Consider the following 12,260-nt stretch of genomic DNA (forward strand, 5'->3'; position numbering starts at 1 on the left):
AGATCACTTGTATCACAACTTTCATTTGTTGTTGTGATGAGGTCTTCTGTGTCACAACTTGCATCTATCTTCTCTACACATTGTTCATCTAGTAAATCATGCTTTTCACTTAACTTAATTTGAAGTGCATGAATGAGTTTTTCTTTGACTTCGAGCTCAATTTGAAAGTCTTTTGTTGCTTCTAATGTACTGGTCATTTGATTGATTAAGCTTTGATTCTGCTTCAACTTCCATTCCAGTATTTCATCTGTGTTCTGTAACTCATGATTGCAATCTTTCAAATCTTTAATCACCAGTTCTGCACTTTGAAGACGTTTTCCTCCTTTACCCATGTTGATCTTTGACACGCTCGCTTGAACTTGCTTTAATCAATTTCACGCTCGCTTGATTTGCTTTAATTAACTTCACACTCGCTTGAATTTTGTACAAGGATGAGGGTGTCGGATACCACCGAAAATGCACCCAATGTTTACAATGACAAGCTCAAATGATATTGACTCACTTGAAGAGAATTGACTCACTTAATTTACTCAATTGAGGAGAATTGACTCACTTTACCTCCTATAAATTCACAATTTGGGTGTCGGTTTCGACCGAGAATGCACCTTTTCAATGTTATTTGAATTTGTTTACAAGTTAACTTACAAATTATGATTTTGCAAGTTGCACAATGACCAATTGTCATTGGAATGTTGATGTAGTCTTTTGAAATGCATGAGTTTGTAGTTACATTAACTTGATTTCCTTGCGTGAATTTGCTTGTTGATGTAGAATGCTGATGTTGCCAACTTTGATTATGTGTTGTAGTTGCGCAAATGCATGTGATTGTTTGTGCTTGATTGAATGCTCGTTGCAACTTCTTAATTTCAAGTGCTTTGATTAATGTGCTTGTTTCATTCACTTGCTTTAAACTCCTTGTGTGTGTTAGATAAGATAATTGTAGTGTCAAAACTAGACACAAAAAATAAGCAACATCAAAAATCATGCACTACACAAGGTGTTCCTAAGATACCCTTATTCAATTTTGGGCAGATCTAGGATACTGCAACACCACAAAAAATATGTCTTTATTAAGTATTTGAGTACATCAACCTTTCATCTTTACAACATCTTCACTGAAATTTCTCAAGCACAAAGTTTGAGAACTCCTTGGAGGCAAATTGTCTTCAAAACCCTGGATGTTCACTGACTCAATCTTTCTCAAAATAAAAAATTACTTTGAATTACAACAATGGCTTTTTCTTTTAAAAATATTCCCTTATCACTCCAAATTTACAATATATACATCTTATGACTCCACAAAATCACTTATTACTCCATTACATAAAGAATTATAAATACTCCTCATCTCTCCAAAATGTACAAAATTCACTTCTCACTTCAAAATATTAAAACATACCCTTATTACTCCATTAACTTTATCATGATTACAAATCTTTAAAAAAATGCATTCATAACCTTATTACTCCATTAACTTTATCATGATTACAAATCTTTAAAAAAATGCATTCATAACCTTATCTCTCCAAAAGCTCCCTAAAACACTTTATGATCATACTTTCCATTAAAATATTATTAAAACTTTATGAAGTCACTTAAAATCAAGTTCCTTTTTAAACTTTCAAATCACTTTATAAAAAATGAGCTAACGTTTCAAATGTGAATGTAAAAATTATAAAGCACACCCCATGATATGCTTATGCATATAATTGGTTGAGAGGTTGAGAGATCAATTATGCACCATAAAATAACTCGTTGAAGACACAAATACTCCACGCAAATGCTAGTTCCTTTTTTTTAAACGCACGCTAGTTCCACACTTCTGAATATAGAGCAACGTATACAGTGATAACAACTCTTCCAGCATTCCTTCCACTGTGTTCGGTCCTTCTGTAGGTCTCCTCTTCTCCACCACTCCGCCAATGCAGAAACTATACCCTTCACTGTACCCTCTTTCGTTTAACACATAATCTACAATTCGCAACAATATCACCAAGATACTTTTCACCAGACATGAAAATAATTATCTTTAGAAATTAAAGAAAATAAAAACTTGATTTAAGATTTTTTCTGTTGTTTTTCCTTTTCCGTGTCAATGGAGAATACTTGTTATTGGGCTTCTCCAGCATTTTGGAGATCAGAGTTTTGCACCAGATTTGACTCTCCCCCAATACTACCAATAACAATACACAATTCCATGCGAATTTAAGATTTGCTTAAAGTGCAAGCCTAATCCATGAGCCTTTGAAATCGTCCACCTTTCGAGGGCCTCTTAATTTACCCAAGACGTATCAAGTCTCTTTCAGTGTTATGACCCATAAAATTCTGAAGTGCATCCTCCAAGTTGTAGGGTGTCACCGCACCAAATACCAGTGCCCATTGATATCTCAATTGACTTCACTTAGCAACAAGCAAACATGGTAACGCTAATCGCTTTTTCACTCCTCATGCTTTTGGCATCTTTTTTGCAATTCCTTTGAGCAGCAGTAAATAATATGAATCTTCAAATAATATGTATGTATCGAACAGATCATAAAATTAACAACTTGAGATACGCCCTATATCCAGAAATTAACAATTGTTGCACGTAAAAAAGGATATCATCATTGAATACCGAGGGAAACCCTCAATGTGAAAGCCTTTCTCGTGAGTATTGTCGTGATGCCTTCCTCATCATTGCTACAAACTCTTCATTGCTCTTTCACTTTTCTGACAAGGATTCTCCATGATTTTAGAATTCAAAGATATCAAATAATGCAACACATCGTTTTATCTTCACACCAAAACTCACAACAATTTGCAGAAAATCTATTCTAAAGCACAAATATTTTCTACACTCTTATAAGGGAGGCAAAGCTGAGGTCCATATGGCTTTGATACCACAATAAATGATTTACAATAAACATACATTAAAAACATAAAAAACCAGACAGGGCAGAAAAGGCTTGTGCCTCACTGTATTATATTCTTCATACTCTCAATGTAATGCAATGCAATATACAAATAATGGTAATAGTACAAATAAATACATGAGAAAGTTTGTCTCAAGATAGTATGTCTATCTTGGACACTATGGTTGAGGAAATCTCTCAACCAAACACTAGTCTAAGAGTCTAACTCGTTTGAGAGAATCTCTCAACCAACTAGGCCTAAACTGACTCCTAACCATGAGGAACAAACTCAATCTAAAAAGGTAGGATTAAATCCAACTTTCTTGATTTTAATTAATTAAATTGTTTTGGACTTGGAATTGTTTTCATCACATGAGAGTGAGGCTAACACACTTAATACTTATTATCTAGAAATTATAAGACTTATTTTTGGAAGAAATGCATCATAGAATATGGCTATTATATATCACATTTATACACTCATATTAATGGACATAACTAAGTACAAATCAATATAATTCTAGCTCAAATGATATGATTTCAGTTTATTTAAAATACAAATTTACAAAAAATTAACTTTAAGTAATAAAATTAGATGTCGTACAGTTCAAAGACATAATTCATCCATGATAGTGTTTAACCAAACGTTGATAGTCCACTTAGCAATCATTATCATTAATTATATGTTTTTTTAAGATATGCAAACTATTCACAATATATTTTTATCCCAAAAATTACAAATCATATTTATGCACTCATTTTAATGCATTTTATATGTAAACAATGAATAACTAACTTTGTGCCTTGTTGATTTTCAATATGATATGATTGCAGCTACAACCATCAATTGATTTAAGCATATAAATTTATGAAAATTATGAATTGAGAAATCACATATCTTATGCTTCAAAAAGTTCAAATCATTCACCTATGGCACATTTCTCATTAGCCTTAATAGTGAATAATGAATTGTGAATAGTGAATAGTGCACATAGCATTTATCAAGTAAATTATTATAATTTCTTTAGTAAGAATTACACCTTTGTTTGCAAGGAGTTCTATTTCAAAACTTATATTTCACATTTATATATGATTATTTATGCATATAAGTGAATTGTGAATAGTGAATAGTGCACATAGCATTTATCAGGTAAATTATTATAATTTCTTTAGTAAGAATTACACCTTTGTTTGCAAGGAGTTCTATTTCAAAACTTATATTTCACATTTATATATGATTATTGATGCATATAAGTAAACAAAAGTCATTAAAAATAACATGTCTCGATGGTTCATGTAAGATAATTTAAAAGGCAAACAATTCATTTAAGAACACAAGCACACACACACACACACATTTTAGATTTAAGGTAACAAAAAAAAAAAAAAAAATCAATACAACAAAGCCATTGCAATTTTTTTTATAAATAATAAGAAATATACATATTAATATAATTGGCAATTCCCATATATTTCAAAAAATATAAGGTCATACAAATTGATACAACAAAAGATAATTTAAAAGGCAAACAATTCATTTAAGAACACGCACACGCACACACATTTTAGATTTCAAAAAAAAAAACAATACAACAAAATCATTGCAATTTTTTTTATAAATAATAAGAAATATACATATTAACTTGGAGTTCTTTATGAAATAAGAAATAATAAGAAATTTTATAGTTGAACTTGGAGTTCTTTATGACAATTTCCAAAGACTCACGTACATTATTACAAAACCAAAGTTCTACTAAGAGAATTGTAGTAAAGTCATTCATCACATTTTTTTCGATAAGAAGTCGAAAATATTCAATATAATATCCCTTCTGGAATGGTCCTTTTTTCAAAGCCAGTGTATCCAGAACAACAAGGTCAGTATGTAAAATTGGTTGCAACTGACATTGGAAAAGAGTGCAAAAGTGTTGACAAAAGATTAGGGCCCCCAAAATGATAACCAAATTCAAAATTGTTGTCAACCTATTGAACACTTGTTGATCCATTTATCATTCTATCAAGGACTCCACATGCTTGCTGAGAAAGGGACTCTATCTTTGTATTACATGTTCCTTTTACATAAGTAGACCCCTTCACCGTGTTGCAAAAATTGGAAAATATCATAATGCTCAAGAATGTTGAATTTGGTAAGAGTCTTCTCATTCAATTTCTCATCATGACTTTGACAATATGTAACCATTGCATCCAATATTGTTCTGCTGGTTTTCAATTTAGAACAATAATCTTTTAATTTTATGGCATCTATTGGATGATTAAGTGGAATAGAAAACCAAATGGTTGCATCCAATAGCTTATTTACTACTGAAGCAATTTCTTCCATGGTCAATCCCTGAAGGGGTTGAAGAGTAGCTGTTGTCAAACTGTGTAAACTATTTCTCTTGTAGTTCTCAAAATCAAGTTGGCTTGGAGAACACTTTAATGTGCCTAGTTGGTAACAGTTAAAAACAGTGTCCCATTTATCCCAAATAGGTTGATCAAGTTATACATTAGGGGATTTTTGAGGTCTAAAATGGGCCTCCTAAGAAAAATGTACAACCAAAATAAACTTTATAAGAACCAATAGGATTCAAGATGATGATGTTAACCATGGGGGTTGATTCACCATTTTTTGAGTAAAAAAGTACAAAAATTAAAAAATAATAAAACTATTTTTTCAACTCGTATTTTCAACTTATCTCCCTAAGTTTTATTCAAATTTCAAGTGAGAGTACTCGTTGGATGCAAAATTTAATTCTTCATCTAAAGAGTACCCATGTTGCATACTTTCGATGGACTCTACCACACGAAAAATGAGAAATACATGAAAAAACGTGATTACAATCACGTTTTTCGTGTATTTCTCATTTTTCTTGTAGCGAGGTCCATCGAAAGTATGCAACATGGGTACTCCTTGGATGAGGAGTCAAATTCTGCATCCAACGAGTGTTTCCACTAGAAATTTGAGTAAACCCATACGAAAATAAGTTGAAAATACGAGTTGAAAAAATAATTGTCTTTTTTCCCTCTAAAATTTGATGATGTAATCTAATCTTATTTTATTATTTACTCTATTATTTTATAATTTCCTTAGAAGGCCCATTTTAGACCTCAAAAATCCCCTAATGAGAATTTTTTTATCAGAAAAAATTGTAATTGGACAATCGAAGAAGGAGCACAACATTTTATCATCGATCTGATAAAATAATAAATATAAACTAATCAACAACCATTTATTAGCATAATGTCTAACCATTGTAACAAAGTATAAACTAATTTTAAAATTGTCATACCATTTAAAGATTTTGGTGTCGTGTTTCTTCAACTTCTTTTTTCCTTAGATGCTTCCTTTGAATTCTCACTAGCTTCATAGTCCATGGTTTCTAAAGAAAGAAAAAAAATTAAAAAGCTATTATCACAATTTCGAATTATTGAAGAAAGTATGAATTTATAAATACTATAACTACACGCATCATTTTTTGTGTAACAAAATGAACAAGAACAATAACAAGTGTAGAACTCACAATAATAGCTAATCATGGTGTTGATTAGAAAAAAGGCACCCCCAAATAATTTATTATATTCTTTTAATCGTGACTATAGGCAAGCTAGCACCTACTAGCTTTCCTTCTAGCACGAGCATAAGCACATTTCCAAAAGACATTACATTGTGAATAAATAAAAACAATTGTAGAAACTACAACATCATATTTACACAAAATTTATCTTTTATAGTCAGTTTATAGTCTTAGCTTGTTTTAGAAACCATAAAAGCAAAATACAATGAAATAACATTAAGTATTGTGATCATTAGATTTTCTTCTAGATCTTCGTCTAGCACAAAGACAAACACATAACAACATTGCAAGGTAAAAGAAATAGAGAATGTGATAGAATTACTTATAGCAGAAACACAAGCATATTGCCAACAAGAATGTTGCAAAGCAAAATCAATATTTGCATCCTAGATTTCTTTCTATCACAGACACATGGATATTGTCAATAAAAACATTGTATTGTGAAATAAATCTAGCACATGCTAGAATTATTTTTAGCACGAACACATGCATATTTCCAAGAAAAACATTGCAAACCAAAAAAAAATCTAACACGAGCTAGATTTCCTTCTAGCACAAACATAAGCATGTGACATTAAAAATATTGCAAGGCAATGGAAATGTAACACATGCTAGACTCCCTTCTATCGCATAAAAGAAGATTGCCAACAACAACATTGCATTGTAAAGTAAGTCTAGTGCATGCTAAATTTCCTTCTAGCACAAACACAAACACATTGTCAATAAAAACATTGCAATAATAATCCTTCCTAAGACATCACCATGCTTATGAAAATTGACCTTGCTTTTTAGAGACAATGAGGTTTTAGTCCATACCTACATAGACTGTGGTTACAATATAAAAAATGTAAAACCCTCAAATTATTAAAAGGCCCTTCATATGGAATATGTGGTTTAAGAATGGGATATGGTACAATCACAAGCATGTTGCCAACAACAACATTGCATTGTGAAAAAAAAAAACATTCTATATTACCCTCTATCACAAACACAAGCACATTGCCAATAAAAACATTACAAGGTGAAATAAATATATTGCACGTTAAATTTCATTTTAGCATAAAAACAAACACATAACAACATTGTAGGGTGAAATAAATCTAGCATGTGCTAAAATTACGTTCAACAAAAATACAAACATGTTTCCAACGACAATATTGCAAAGAAAATTAAATGTAGCAGATGCTAGATTTATTTCTAGTACAGACACAAACACATTGCTAATAAACAAAACAAACAAACAAACAAACTCATAACATTGGTAGTTGAAAGAAACCTAACATGTGCTAGACTTACTTCTATCACAAACACAAATATGTTGTCAACAACAACATTACAGGGTAAAAGAAAATCTAGCACATGCTATATTTCCTTATAGCACAAACATAAGTAAATAGCATTATTGTATGGCTAAAGAAACCTAATACATGTTGGATTTACTTCTAGAACAAACATGAGCATATTACCAATAGCATCATTATAAGGCAAAAGGAATCTAGCACCCACAAGATTTTCTTCTCGCACAAACAAAAATGCATTGCGAATAATAACTTTGTAAGGTGAAAGAAATCTAATGTGTGCTATATTTCATTCTATCATAAACACAAGCACATAACAACATTGCAAGGTGTCAGAAATCTAGTATATGCTAGATTTACTTCTATCACAAACACAAGTATATTGTCAACAACAACACTGCAAGAAACCTAGTGCATGCTAAATTTCCTTCTAGCATAGACAGAAACACATTGCAAAATAAAAACAATGCAAGGCATTTGATTTCCTTCTAACACAAATAACTGTATTTTCAAAATTAATATTGCATTGTGAAAAAAATATAACACGTACTAGATTTCCTTCTAGCACAAATTCACAACCATATTGCCAACAACGACATTACTAGACAAAACAAATCTAACACATGCTAGATTTACTCCTATCAAAAACACAAGCACGTTGCAAATAACAACATTACAAGGTGAAAGAAATATAATGCATAGTATATTTCCTTCTAATGCAAACGTAATCACATAACAACATTGTAGGGTGAGAAAAATTTAGTCTGCATTATATTTACTTCTAAAACAAACATATAAATATTTCCAATGACAACATTACAAGACAAAACAAATCTAGCACAAGCTAGATTTCCTTTTAGCCCAAACAAAAACATGTTAGCAATAACAACATTGCAAGGTAAAAGAAAATCTAACGTGTTAGATTTCCTGTTAGCGCAAACACAAGCACATAGCAACATTATAGAGTGAGAAATCTAGCAAGTGCTAGATTTATGTCTACCACAAATACAAGCATGTTGAAACAACAACATTGTAGAGTATAAGAAATCTAGCCTATGCTAAATTTTCTTCCAACACAAACACAAGCACATTTCAATTTGAAAGAAATCTAGTGCATCTTATATTTCCTTCTAGCACAAACACAAGCACATAACAACATTGTAGGACTAAAGCAGTCTAGTGCATGCTAGATTCATTTCTATCACAAAGACAAGCAAATTGCAAGCTGAAGGAAACAAAACACATGCTAGATTCCTTCTAGCACAAGTAACCATATTTCCAACAACATTTCATTGTGAAATAAATCTAGTGCATGCAAAATTTCCTTCTAGCCCAAAGATAAGCACATCGCCAATAACAACATTGCAAGGTGAAAGAAATCTTATGTGTTTTAGATTTCCTTCTAGTATAAACACAAGCAGACACAAACATTGTAAGGTGAAAGAATTCTAGCGCATGCTAGATTTACTTCTAGCACAAACACAACCATGTTGACAACAACAACATTACAGGGCAAGGAAATCTAGTGCATGCTAGATTTCTTTCTAACACAAACACAAGCACATTAAAGGATGAAAGAAATCTAACCTGTGCTAGATTTCCTTCTAGCACAAACACAAGAACATAACAACATTGTAGAGTTAAAGAAATATAACACACTAAATTTATTCTAGCACAAATTGAAACATATTGCCAATAACAATATTGCAATAAAAGAAATCTAGCATGTGCTAAATTTTCTTCTAAGACAATCACATGCAAAATTCCAATAACAACATTGCAAGGTCAAAGAATTTTAGCATATTTCCTTCTAGCACAAACAACCAAATTTCCAACCACAACATTGCATTATGAAATAAATCTAGTGCATGTTAAGTTTCCTTCTAGCTCAAATACAAGCACATAAAAACAATGTAAGGTGAAAAAAATCTAACATGTGTTATATTTACTTTTAGAAAAAGAAAACCCTATTGCCAACAACAACATTATCAAGCAAAAGAAATTTAACACATCCTAGATTTCATTCTATCATAAACACAAGTGTATTGCTAATAACAACATTGTAAGATGAAAGAAATCTAACGAATGTTAGATTTCCTTTAGCACAAATAAGCACATAACAACTTTAACCCTTAGTAGCTCCCACACACATACTTTTATTTGCATGTCTCTTTTTTGACACCTAGCACCCCTCAAGTCATGTCATGGACTTTTTTGAGAAGCCAATGCACTTTTATCATAATTATTATGTTATATGAAACCCACTTTGTATGCACATTGGGTCTTACCCCCCCATACTCTTTTCATCTTATTTGGTCTATAGTGTTAATGCGTTTATTGGTGTGCATGAAATATCATATTTGCAACACCAGATTTTTTAGCCTCAAAACACATAAAAGCATATGCACATCGATACTCTGGTCCCAAAACATATACACATACATGCACTTTGCCTTTAACACCCGTTACCTTTCCCATTTATTATAAGCATTATAAATTAATTTAAATAATAATGTCTAGGATATTGATTGTTTGATAGCATCCATGGAGGCTGACAAGTGTGCACAAGGGACATGTTGTAAAAATATCAGCTAAGGATGAGGACAAGAGTATGCCTTTGAGTAACTGAACATGGGACAATAAGACCAATGGAAATTTGGCCATGTAGCAAGGAACCAATTTGTGACTATGTGCACATAGGATTGTTGGCCACCTGTTGTAACAACAGAAAATTCAAGGAGACAAGGGGGAACAACACACAATTTGGAGCATCGAGAGGACACGGGAAAGAGAGGAGCAGCGCAGAGGGCGGAGGTAGTGAGCTCCTAAGAGAAATTGAGAATAAACAGCAATGGTAGAGGACACTGTGTCGTAAACAGAAGAGGAGATCCTTCGAAGAAGCTTGGGAAAAGTTTGACAGGGGTCTAAATGGTGAACAAACAGAGTCGAGAGCCCTTGACAATGTTGGGGAAAAACGTGTTGTGAAATCTAGAGCATCGAGATTAAGTGATTTCTCTTCTATTGATAACTACTTGTGAATGCTTTTTACTTCTTATATTAGCATCTTATTTTACTTATGTTATTATAGTTTTATTCTTCATCAAACAGTTACCAATGCATAAACCATAAAGAGACAAGAGACACAGAATATAGGCTATCAAACAGGGCCAAAACCTCTCCCACTTCAAAGGAAAATCCAAACGAATTCTTCTTCTTATAGAGACTTCAATTGACGAATACAAAACCTAGACCCTTGACCAAGAGCCCTCTAAGACCAATACACAAAGCTTATGAGCTTGACCCTTTCCTTCCTTGAGTCAATGATGGTCAAACTATTAATTCTTCTTTCCTTCTCAGCTACTCCTTAGACTTCGACTTTCTGTTGTACTTGGCTTACTTCAGAAACCCTAGCACGTGTGAATCATCAAGATTGTAACCTTAATTTCCTTTTCTTTATGTGGAGGCTACTTCTTTGTCAACTCGGCTTGAGATACACCCTTGCTTCTTCCTTAACTTAACCTTCTAATGTGACTACAATATTTCAGCTTCTTCTGCAACAAGGACAGTCCCTTTTCTTCGCACGTGTGAGATCAAAGTGACCCAAAAACATATCCAAATGATGCCAAAGACTTCGCTCTACTTCTCTCCCTTTTTCGCTGATGATTAGGCTTCCTTCTAAGTGAACTTCGCATATCTTTATTTCAGACCGATTTCTTCACCGAAATTTTGCCTTTTAGAATGAGGCTGAGCTGCCTATTTATAGTTGTTTCCCAGTCAATTAGGCTGACTTGAGAGAGGGTGAGCTGACATGTCCTTTTGTGAAGATTATTTATTCAATCTTGTAGCCGACTTGTAGGAGGTGCCTTTGCTTGATCTTGGAGGACCTTCTTATACATGTAAAGACTCATACACAAATGTAACATGCCCAAGAAGGGTCCTTCATACATGACATTGACTCAATTTGACTTTTATGACTAGATAACAATACCTAAAGGTTCACAATGGGAACCTTAACTAAAATAAAATCCCTTGATCATAAAACCCATGATTCAAGTACTTACATAGATAATTTTATTTTCTTCTTTTCATAAAATCACAATTACACATATCATTATGAAGACCGAACCTAGTTACACTTTTCAACAAAGCTGACTGAACATCACACAAGTTGGAGCGTCAAGAGGATGCAGATAACCTGGGAGGGCATTTGAAAGTTTGGTTGAGGACAGCAGCAGAGCTCACCCAAGATCTAAGTAGACAATTCATGCATCCTTAGTGTGAGCAAAGAGTACGAGCTGGAGTGAATAGTGACAAGGAATTCTATCATCGTTGGAGGGAGCTACACTATGAGAGTGCATTCCCAGAGATCTGCCTTGACACAGTGGTTGAACGTAGTAAAAAAACACAAAGTAGAAGAAGAAAGGAGTTGAGCACGATATCTCATAAGAAGCTAATAAATAAGTTGCCTTGTTACACCATTGACATCTTTGAAGGTCCTT

General features: G+C 32.7%; 1 long non-coding RNA gene across 1 annotated transcript in view; it reads right to left on the minus strand.

Moving 5' to 3' along the window:
• Positions 1-1,772: 1,772 nt before the first annotated feature.
• Positions 1,773-12,260, minus strand: part of LOC149143893 (uncharacterized) — a 37,312-nt gene continuing 26,824 nt past the window's right edge. Inside the window, exons 3-4 of the long non-coding RNA XR_016264184.1 lie at positions 6,179-6,268; positions 1,773-2,709 (exon numbers count right to left, since the gene is read on the minus strand). This is a non-coding gene — a long non-coding RNA (uncharacterized LOC149143893). The remainder of the gene's footprint in view (positions 2,710-6,178; positions 6,269-12,260) is intronic.

This window comes from Pinus tabuliformis, chromosome X, assembly GCF_031772625.1.
Source record: "Pinus tabuliformis cultivar Carrire ecotype Pingquan chromosome X, CPIR1, whole genome shotgun sequence".
NCBI lineage: Eukaryota > Viridiplantae > Streptophyta > Pinopsida > Pinales > Pinaceae > Pinus > Pinus tabuliformis.